The following is a 7,818-nucleotide window of genomic DNA, read 5'->3' on the forward strand; positions in this document are numbered from 1 at the left end:
AAAAAAAAAAAAAAAAAAAAAAAAAAAAAAAAAAAAAAAAAAAAACTCAATCGCATGAAAACAAATTAATTTTTTAAATGGACATATAACTTGATATTTCTCAAAAGAAGGCATACAAATGGCCAATAGGTTCATGAAAAAATGTTCAACATCCTTAATCATTAGGGAAATGCAAATTAAAGCCACAATGAGACATCACCTCACACTTGTTAGGATGACCATTATCAAAAAGACAAAAGATAACGAGTGTTGGTGAAGATATAGAGAAAAGGGAAATTTGTATATGTGGGAATGTAAATTAGTATGGCCACTATGAAATACAGTAAGAAGGTTACTCAAAAAATTAAAAATAGAACTACCATATGATTGAACAATCCCATTACTGATTATATATCTAAAAGAAATACAATCAATATGTCAAAGAAATAGCCACATTCCCATGTTTATTGCAGCATTATTTATAATAGCCAAGACATAAAAGCAACTCAAGTGCCCATCGCTGGATGAACGGAGATAGACAAATAAAATGGAATATTATGCAGTCTTTAAAAAAGGACACATTATCATTTATGACAACATGGATGAACCTGGAGGATATTGTATTAAGTGAAAGCAGCCAGATACAGAAAGACAAATACCGTATGACCTCACTTATATTTGGAATCTAGAAAAGTAGAACTCAAAAGAAGACAGTAGAATGATGGTTACTGGAATGAGGAAGAAATAGATGTTGGTCAAAGGGTATAAAGTTTAAGTTATGCAGGATGAATAAGTTCTGAAGACAATGTAGAGCATGGTAACTATAGTTAATATTACTATACTGTACACTTGAAATGTTCTAAGAGAGTAGATCTTAAATGTTCTCACCATTAAAAAAATTATAACTGTGTGAGGTAATGGATATGCTAACTAGCTTGATTGTGGCAATCATTTCATGTTTTCAGGAAACAAAGTACCACAATTAACTCTAGTAGTGGAAAAGTTGAGTAGATCAATAACAATAGAAGAAATTGAAAAGGAAATCAAAAATAGGAAAAAATGTGATTTTCCAGGTGAACTCCTTTGTGGATTTCAGAAATACAGAATTTCTGTGTTTTTTTTTCATGTGGTCCCATAACATGGAAAAATAAGGAAATTCTAATTTATTCTAGGAAGATGGTACAATCCTCACCTAAAAACTACTCATATATAGCACACACGGAAACTATAACTGTCTTTTCTATAAATACTAGATACAACAATTCTATAAAATTGCTATTCAATCCAATGCAGAAGTATACCTTATTTATTTATGTATTTATGTATGTATTTATTTTTGAGACAGAGTCTTGCCCTGTCACTCAGGCTGGACTGCAGTGGTGCGATCTCGACTCACTGCAACCTCCACCTTCCAGGTTCAAGCAATTCTCCTGTCTCAGCCTCCTGAGTATCTGGAATTACAGATGTGTGCCACCATGCCTGGCAATATTTTCGTATTTTAGTAGAGATGGGCATTTGGCTATGTTGGCCAGGCTGGTCTTGAACTCCTAGCCTCAAATAATCCACCTGCCTTGGCCTCCCAAAGTGCTGGGATTACAGGCATGAGCCACCACACCCAGCATATTTAATTTTAAAGTAAGATTTATTCAAAGAATGCAAAGATTTCTCAACATTACATAATGTTCACTGACAGATTAAAGAAAAGTTACATCATCTGTTCAATAAGTGCTAAAAAGAAGATGTTAATAAATTTGGCACATACAAAACACAACTCTTTAAATAACCCAGGAATAGAAAGAAATGTCCTTAATCAATTACAGAGTAGGTAGCAAATACAAAAGTTTAGCTCACAATGTACCTATTCTAACATGTTTTAAGAAATGGCAAGTTCAACAATTACCTGTGCCAGGGTCCTTTGTAGCTGGCATGTGTAACCTAGCTCTGCCAAGCAGAAGCACCCATGTGTGATATTCAAAATTAAGCAATTTAACTCAGCGGCCTTGTAGGAAGAGCTCAAATATTTGGCAATCGGAGTGACAGAGGCACCTGGCTCTCCTGAGTCAGCTGCAATAAAGTTTCTGAATGTATTCCTTGACATCACAGTTCTAAATGATGGGGAGGGGGGTGTTTCCATTATAAAAGTCCGGTGATGCGACTGGGGCGTTCTCCTGGATTTATCATCCCAGACTGCATTGCTTCTGTGTATGTGGCATCCCAGTCCTATTTTCAGGCCCACGTAGAACAACTGTGAGCTACCTAAGATCCTTTTAAACTAGTTAGAGTGAGTAAAACTAAGAACCCTGACTAGTAGATGATATTTACCAGCAAAAGACAGCAAACATATGAACTATGAAACATTAGAATAATTTCTATTCATAAATGAACACATCAAGGACAACTCGCTTTCTTAATGGTATTCAAGACTATTTTACAGATTCCACACAGTGCAACAAGAGAAGAAAAATAAATAAGATGTATTATATTATAAATCCATAAATATATTTGAAGCTATCATTATTGACATGTGACAAATTTCACCTAGACAGTATTAAGAAAGCCAGCTGAAAAGCTATTAGAATTAGTGGCCAGGTGCAGTGAGTCACACTTTGGGAGGCCAAGGTGGGCGGATAGCTTGAGCTCAGGAATTCAAGACCAGCCTGAGCAACATGACAAAACCCCATCTCTACAAAAAAAATACAGATGTTAGCCACGCATGGTGGCACGCACCTGTGGTCCCAACTATTTGGGAGGCTGAGGTGGAAGGATTGCTTCAGCCTGGGAGGCAGGAGTTGCGGTAGCCAAGATCGCTTCACTGCACGCCAGTCTGAGTGACGGAGTGAGACTCCATCTGAAAAAAAAAAAAAACTATTAGAATTAGTAAGAGACTTTAGTAAGGTGACAGGTACATGAGGAACACTGGGCTATGAATCAGAGAAAAATAAGTTTAAACACAGAAATTTAAAAATTCTCATTCAAGTAATAACAAAAATATTTATCTGCACATTATATAGTAATAAACAAGAAAGCATAAAGCTTTTCAAAAAGAACATTTTTTAAATAACCTGAATAAATGTGGTTATATGTAAAGTTTTAATATTGTAAATTATCATATCTCTCCAAACTAATCTATTCATTTAATTCAATCACAGTGAAAACCTAAATCAGTTTTGTGGGCAGCTGGTTTTTTGTTTTGTATTTTTTCTTTTTTTGAAAGAGTCGCTCTGTCACCCAGGCTGGAGTTCAGGGGCCCAATCTCGGCTCACTGCAACCTCCGCCTCCCGAGTTCAAGTGATTCTCCTGCCTCAGCCTCCTGAGTAGCTGGGATTACAGGCGCCCGCGACCACGCCCGGCTAATTCTTGTATTTTTAGTAGAGACAGGGTTTCACCATGTTGGCCAGGCTGGTGTCGAACTCCTGACCTCAGGAGATCCACCGGCCTTGGCCTCCCAAATTGTTGGGATTACAGGCATGAGCCACTGTGACAGGCCTTTTTTTTTTTAGTGGCCAGAAATTCTTTGTTATTTCTCCCATTGAGAGGCAGCAGTCCATGTTCCCTATCCTTGGATCTCAGAAGAGGGGATGTGCTGCACCGTGGGAAACCCCACTTGTCTGGGCTGCCTGGATTCCTCAGAACTAGCAAGAGGAAAGACTAAGTCTGCTGGTCTGCGGAGACTACAGCCACTCCTCCCACTAGGGGCTCAGGCCCAGGGAGATCAGAGTTCTGTCCCTGAGCCTCTGACTGGAGTTGTTGGAGTTCCTGCAGGAAGTCTCCATTCAGTGAGGCGGGAGGGGTCAGTGTCAGGCCTGAAGAGGCACTATGGCCAAAGTACTACAGTCGGTGTGTTGGGTTGTGGGGAATACTTCTTGGGACTATAGAGATGGCTGCCACCCTTCTCCCATCCTGGGAGCTTGGCGTGTTAGGCAGCTAGCAGCCCCAGTGTTGGCTGCCGCCCCTCCCCCAAGGAGCTCAGCTGGCTTATACAGAAGGCGGCTGCAGCTGTGGTAATGGCTGCCCGTTCCCCAGGAACTCAGCTTAGGCAGATTCTAGCTGAGTGGCTGTTGAGAATCTGCGCATCTCTGTGGTTGGGACCCTCAGCTTCGGTGGCATGGGCTCACAAGTGGGATCTTTTAATCCGTGGGTTGCACATTTCTATGGAAAAAGCAGTTTCCCAGGCTGGGTAGCACGCTCACTCACCGACTCCCTTGGCTGGGGGAGGGGGACTCCCCTGCCCGTGTGGTTCTCAGGTGGGCTGCCGCACCCCACTGCTCTTCCTTCTTCTCCGTGGGTCACGCTAGCCGCCTAGTCAGTCCTGGTGACAGAACCTGGATACCTCAGTTGCTGGTGCAGGATTCGCACTCTGTTTTGAATCTTTCCAATGGGAGCCTACAATCACTGCTGCTTACAGTCTGCCATCTTGGCCCCGCCCCCTCTGATTTAATTTTTTAAGTACATATAGGTCTACTTAGATTGGGTCTTTCAAGGAATTGATTCGTTTTATCTAAGTTCTCAAGTTTGTGGGCATGAAGTTGTCCAAAATATTCCTTTATTATCCTTTTAATGTCCAAGGGATTTGTAGTGATGTCTCTTTTTTTATTTCTGATGCTAATAATTTGTGTCCACTCTCCTTTTTTTTTTTTTTTTTTTTTTAAGCTAGCCTGGCTAGAGGCTTGTTAATCTTTTCAAAGAAAGAGCTTTAGATTTTGTTGATTTTTTCTATTGATTTTCTGTTTCTAATTTTACTGATTTCTGCTCTATTTTTGTCATTTCTTTCCTACTTGCTCTTCTTTTAGGAAATTATTGATTTTACATTTTTCTTCCTTTCTAATATGTGCATCCAATGCTATAAATTTCTCTCTAAGCACTGCTTTCATTGCATCCCACAAATGTTAACAAATTGCTTTCATTTTCAGTTCAAAATATTTTTAAATTTCTCTTGAGATTTCTTCTTTGATTCATGTTATTTAGAAGTGTGTTGCTTAAACTCCAAGTATTTTGGAATTTTCCAGACATTTTTTCTGTTTTGATTCCTAGTTTTATTAACTGTATGAGAGCACACATCATGCGATTTCTTTTCTGTTAAATTTGTTAAGGTGTGTATTATGATGCAAAATATGGTCTATTTTGGTGAATGTTCCATGTGAACTCAAGAATAATGTGTATTATCCTGCTGTTGGATGAAGTTCTCTATAGATGTCAATTACACCCAGTTGATTGATGGTGTTGTTGAATTCAACTACATAATTACTGATTTTCTGCCTGCTGGGATTTGTCCATTTCTGATAGAATGGTGTTGAAGTCTCTGATTATGACACTGGATTCATCAATTTCTCCTTGCAGTTCTATCTGTTTGTGCATCACATTTTTATGCTCTGTTTTCAGGCACATACATATTAAAAATTTTTATGCCTTCTTGGAGAACTGGCCCCTTTATCATTATGTAATGCCTCACTCTATCTCTGATAACTTTCCTTGCTCTGAAGACCTATTATTAATCTGTAAGTGTCACTGTATTTAAAATGGGCTTCTTGTAGACAAGATATGCTTAGGTCCTGTTTTTTGATCCATTCTGATAAACTCTTTCATTTCATTGGTGAATTTAGATGATTGACATTCAAAGTAATTATTGATATAGTTGGATTAATATTTATATTTGTTACTGGTTTATATTTATTGTCCTTGTTTATTTCTGTTTTTGTCTCCTATTCTTTTTCTACCTTTTGTAGTTTTCTTTGTTTGTTTGTTTTGTTTTTGAGAAAGAGTCTCACTCTGTTGCCCAGGCTAGAGTGCTGTGGCATGATCCTGGCTCACTGCAACCCCGCTTCCCAGGTTCAAGCAATTCTTCTGCCTCAGCCACCCGAGTAGCTGAGATTACAGGTGCCCGCCACCACATCTGGCTAATTTTTGTATTTTTAGTAGAGATGGGGTTTCACCATGTTGGCCAGGCTGGTCTCAAACTCCTAACCTCAGGTAATCCACCTGTCTCGGCCTCCCAAAGTGCTAGCATTACAGGGATGAGCCACTGCACCCAGTTTGTAGCTTTTATTAAGCATTTTTTAAGTAATTTCATTCTCTCGTCTTTCTTATCATATTAGTTATCCTTCTTTTTATAAAAATTTATTTAGCGGTTGCCCTAGAATTTGCAATATACATTTATAATTTAAAAATTGCAATATACATTTACAGCTTTCAAGTACCATTATACCACTTCTCATATAGTGCAAGTATTTTATAAGAAAATAATCCTAAGTCCCCTCTCTCATCACTTGGATCATAACTGTCATTCATTTTGCTTATATTTAAATATATATGTATATATAAATTTATATATGCATACATATATATGTATATAATATACATCAAATACAGTGTAGAATGTTGTCATTATTACTTTTAATTAACTGTTATTTGTTAGGTCAATTGAGAATAAGAAAACAAAAGTTTTTACTTTATCTTTAATTATTCCTTCTCTGATGCTCTTTCTTTATGCAGAACCCAGTTTCTGACCTATATCATTTTCCTTCTCTGTAAAGAATGTCTTTTAACATCTCTTGCAAGGCAGGCTTACTGGCAACAAATTCTTTCAATTTTTGTGCTTCTGGAATCTTTGCTTTTCGTTCATTTTTGAAGGATGATTTCTCTTTAAATATTTCACTTCACATCCTTCTTTCCTGCATGATTTCTGAAGGGAAGTCACAGTCAGTTCTTATCTTTGCTCCTCTATAGGTGTAAGGTGTTTTCTTCCTTCTGATTTCTTTTAGAATTTTTTCTTATTCTTTGATTTTCCGTAATTTGAGAATAATATGCTTTTGACTGATTTATTTATTTATTTTGCGTTTATCCTACATGATTTTCTCTGAACTTCCTAAATCTGTGGTTTGGTGTCTGACATTAATTTTGGGATATTCTCAGTCATTATTGTTACAAACACTTCTTCTGTTCCTGGCTATATTTCTTCTTCTTCTAATATTTTCATTAAATGTTTTTAAACTTTTTATAGTTGTCCCACAGTCCTTAAATATTTTTTCCATTTTTTTTTTTTTTTTTCTCTTTGCTTTTCAGTTAGGGCACTTTCTGTTGAGAGATGCTCAAGCTCAGAGATTCCTTCCTCAACCATGTTCAGTCTGCTCATAAGCCCATAGAAGAATTCTTCATTTCTATTATGTTTTCTGATCTATCTCCAGCATTTCTTTTCAGTTTTTTCTTAGAATATCCATCTCTCTGCTTACATTGTCCATCTGTTCTTGCATGCCATCTACTTTATTCATTAATGTCCTTAGCATATTAATCATAGTTCTAGATTCCTGATCTAATAATTTCAATACCCCGTCACATCTGAGTAAGATTCTCATGCTTGCTATCTCTTCAGCCTGTTTTTGCCTTTTAATATGCCTTGTAATTTTTTCTTTTTTTTCCAAACACCCAGACTTCAATGAGATGGAATTTTTTCTTAATAGCCAGACGTGTTGTACTCAGTAAAAGGAACTGCTATAAATAGGCCTTTAGTAATGTGTAGGTAAGGTGGGAGGAGGGACGGGAAAGTGTACTATAGTCCTGTGACTCAATATCAGTCTTTTAGTGGCCTTGTGCCTCTGGACTATGAATTTCACAAGTGCTTCACCCTCCCCCCTTACCCCAACTGCCCCATCCGCCACCCCAGTAGGTAAGACAGGATGGCAGAGTAGGCTGAAGTTGGGGATTTTCCTTCTCCCAGGTGGAAAGCTAGAGGGAGTTGAAGTTGGACACTGTTCAGGAGAAAAAACCAAGGATGTGGCCAAAGATTAGTCACAGTTTAAACAGAAGACAGGACCTATTATCCAAGACAATGGAAGAATGATCCCA

General features: G+C 37.8%; 1 long non-coding RNA gene across 1 annotated transcript in view; it reads right to left on the minus strand.

Moving 5' to 3' along the window:
* The window catches only part of LOC111521060, a 6,955-nt gene extending 2,450 nt beyond the window's left edge, over positions 1-4,505 (minus strand). Inside the window, exons 1-2 of the long non-coding RNA XR_002724850.2 lie at positions 4,174-4,505; positions 2,707-2,827 (exon numbers count right to left, since the gene is read on the minus strand). This is a non-coding gene — a long non-coding RNA (uncharacterized LOC111521060). The remainder of the gene's footprint in view (positions 1-2,706; positions 2,828-4,173) is intronic.
* Between the last annotated feature and the right edge of the window lie 3,313 nt (positions 4,506-7,818).

This window comes from Piliocolobus tephrosceles, chromosome 7 (genome assembly GCF_002776525.5).
Source record: "Piliocolobus tephrosceles isolate RC106 chromosome 7, ASM277652v3, whole genome shotgun sequence".
In the NCBI taxonomy this organism is placed as follows: Eukaryota; Metazoa; Chordata; class Mammalia; order Primates; family Cercopithecidae; genus Piliocolobus; species Piliocolobus tephrosceles.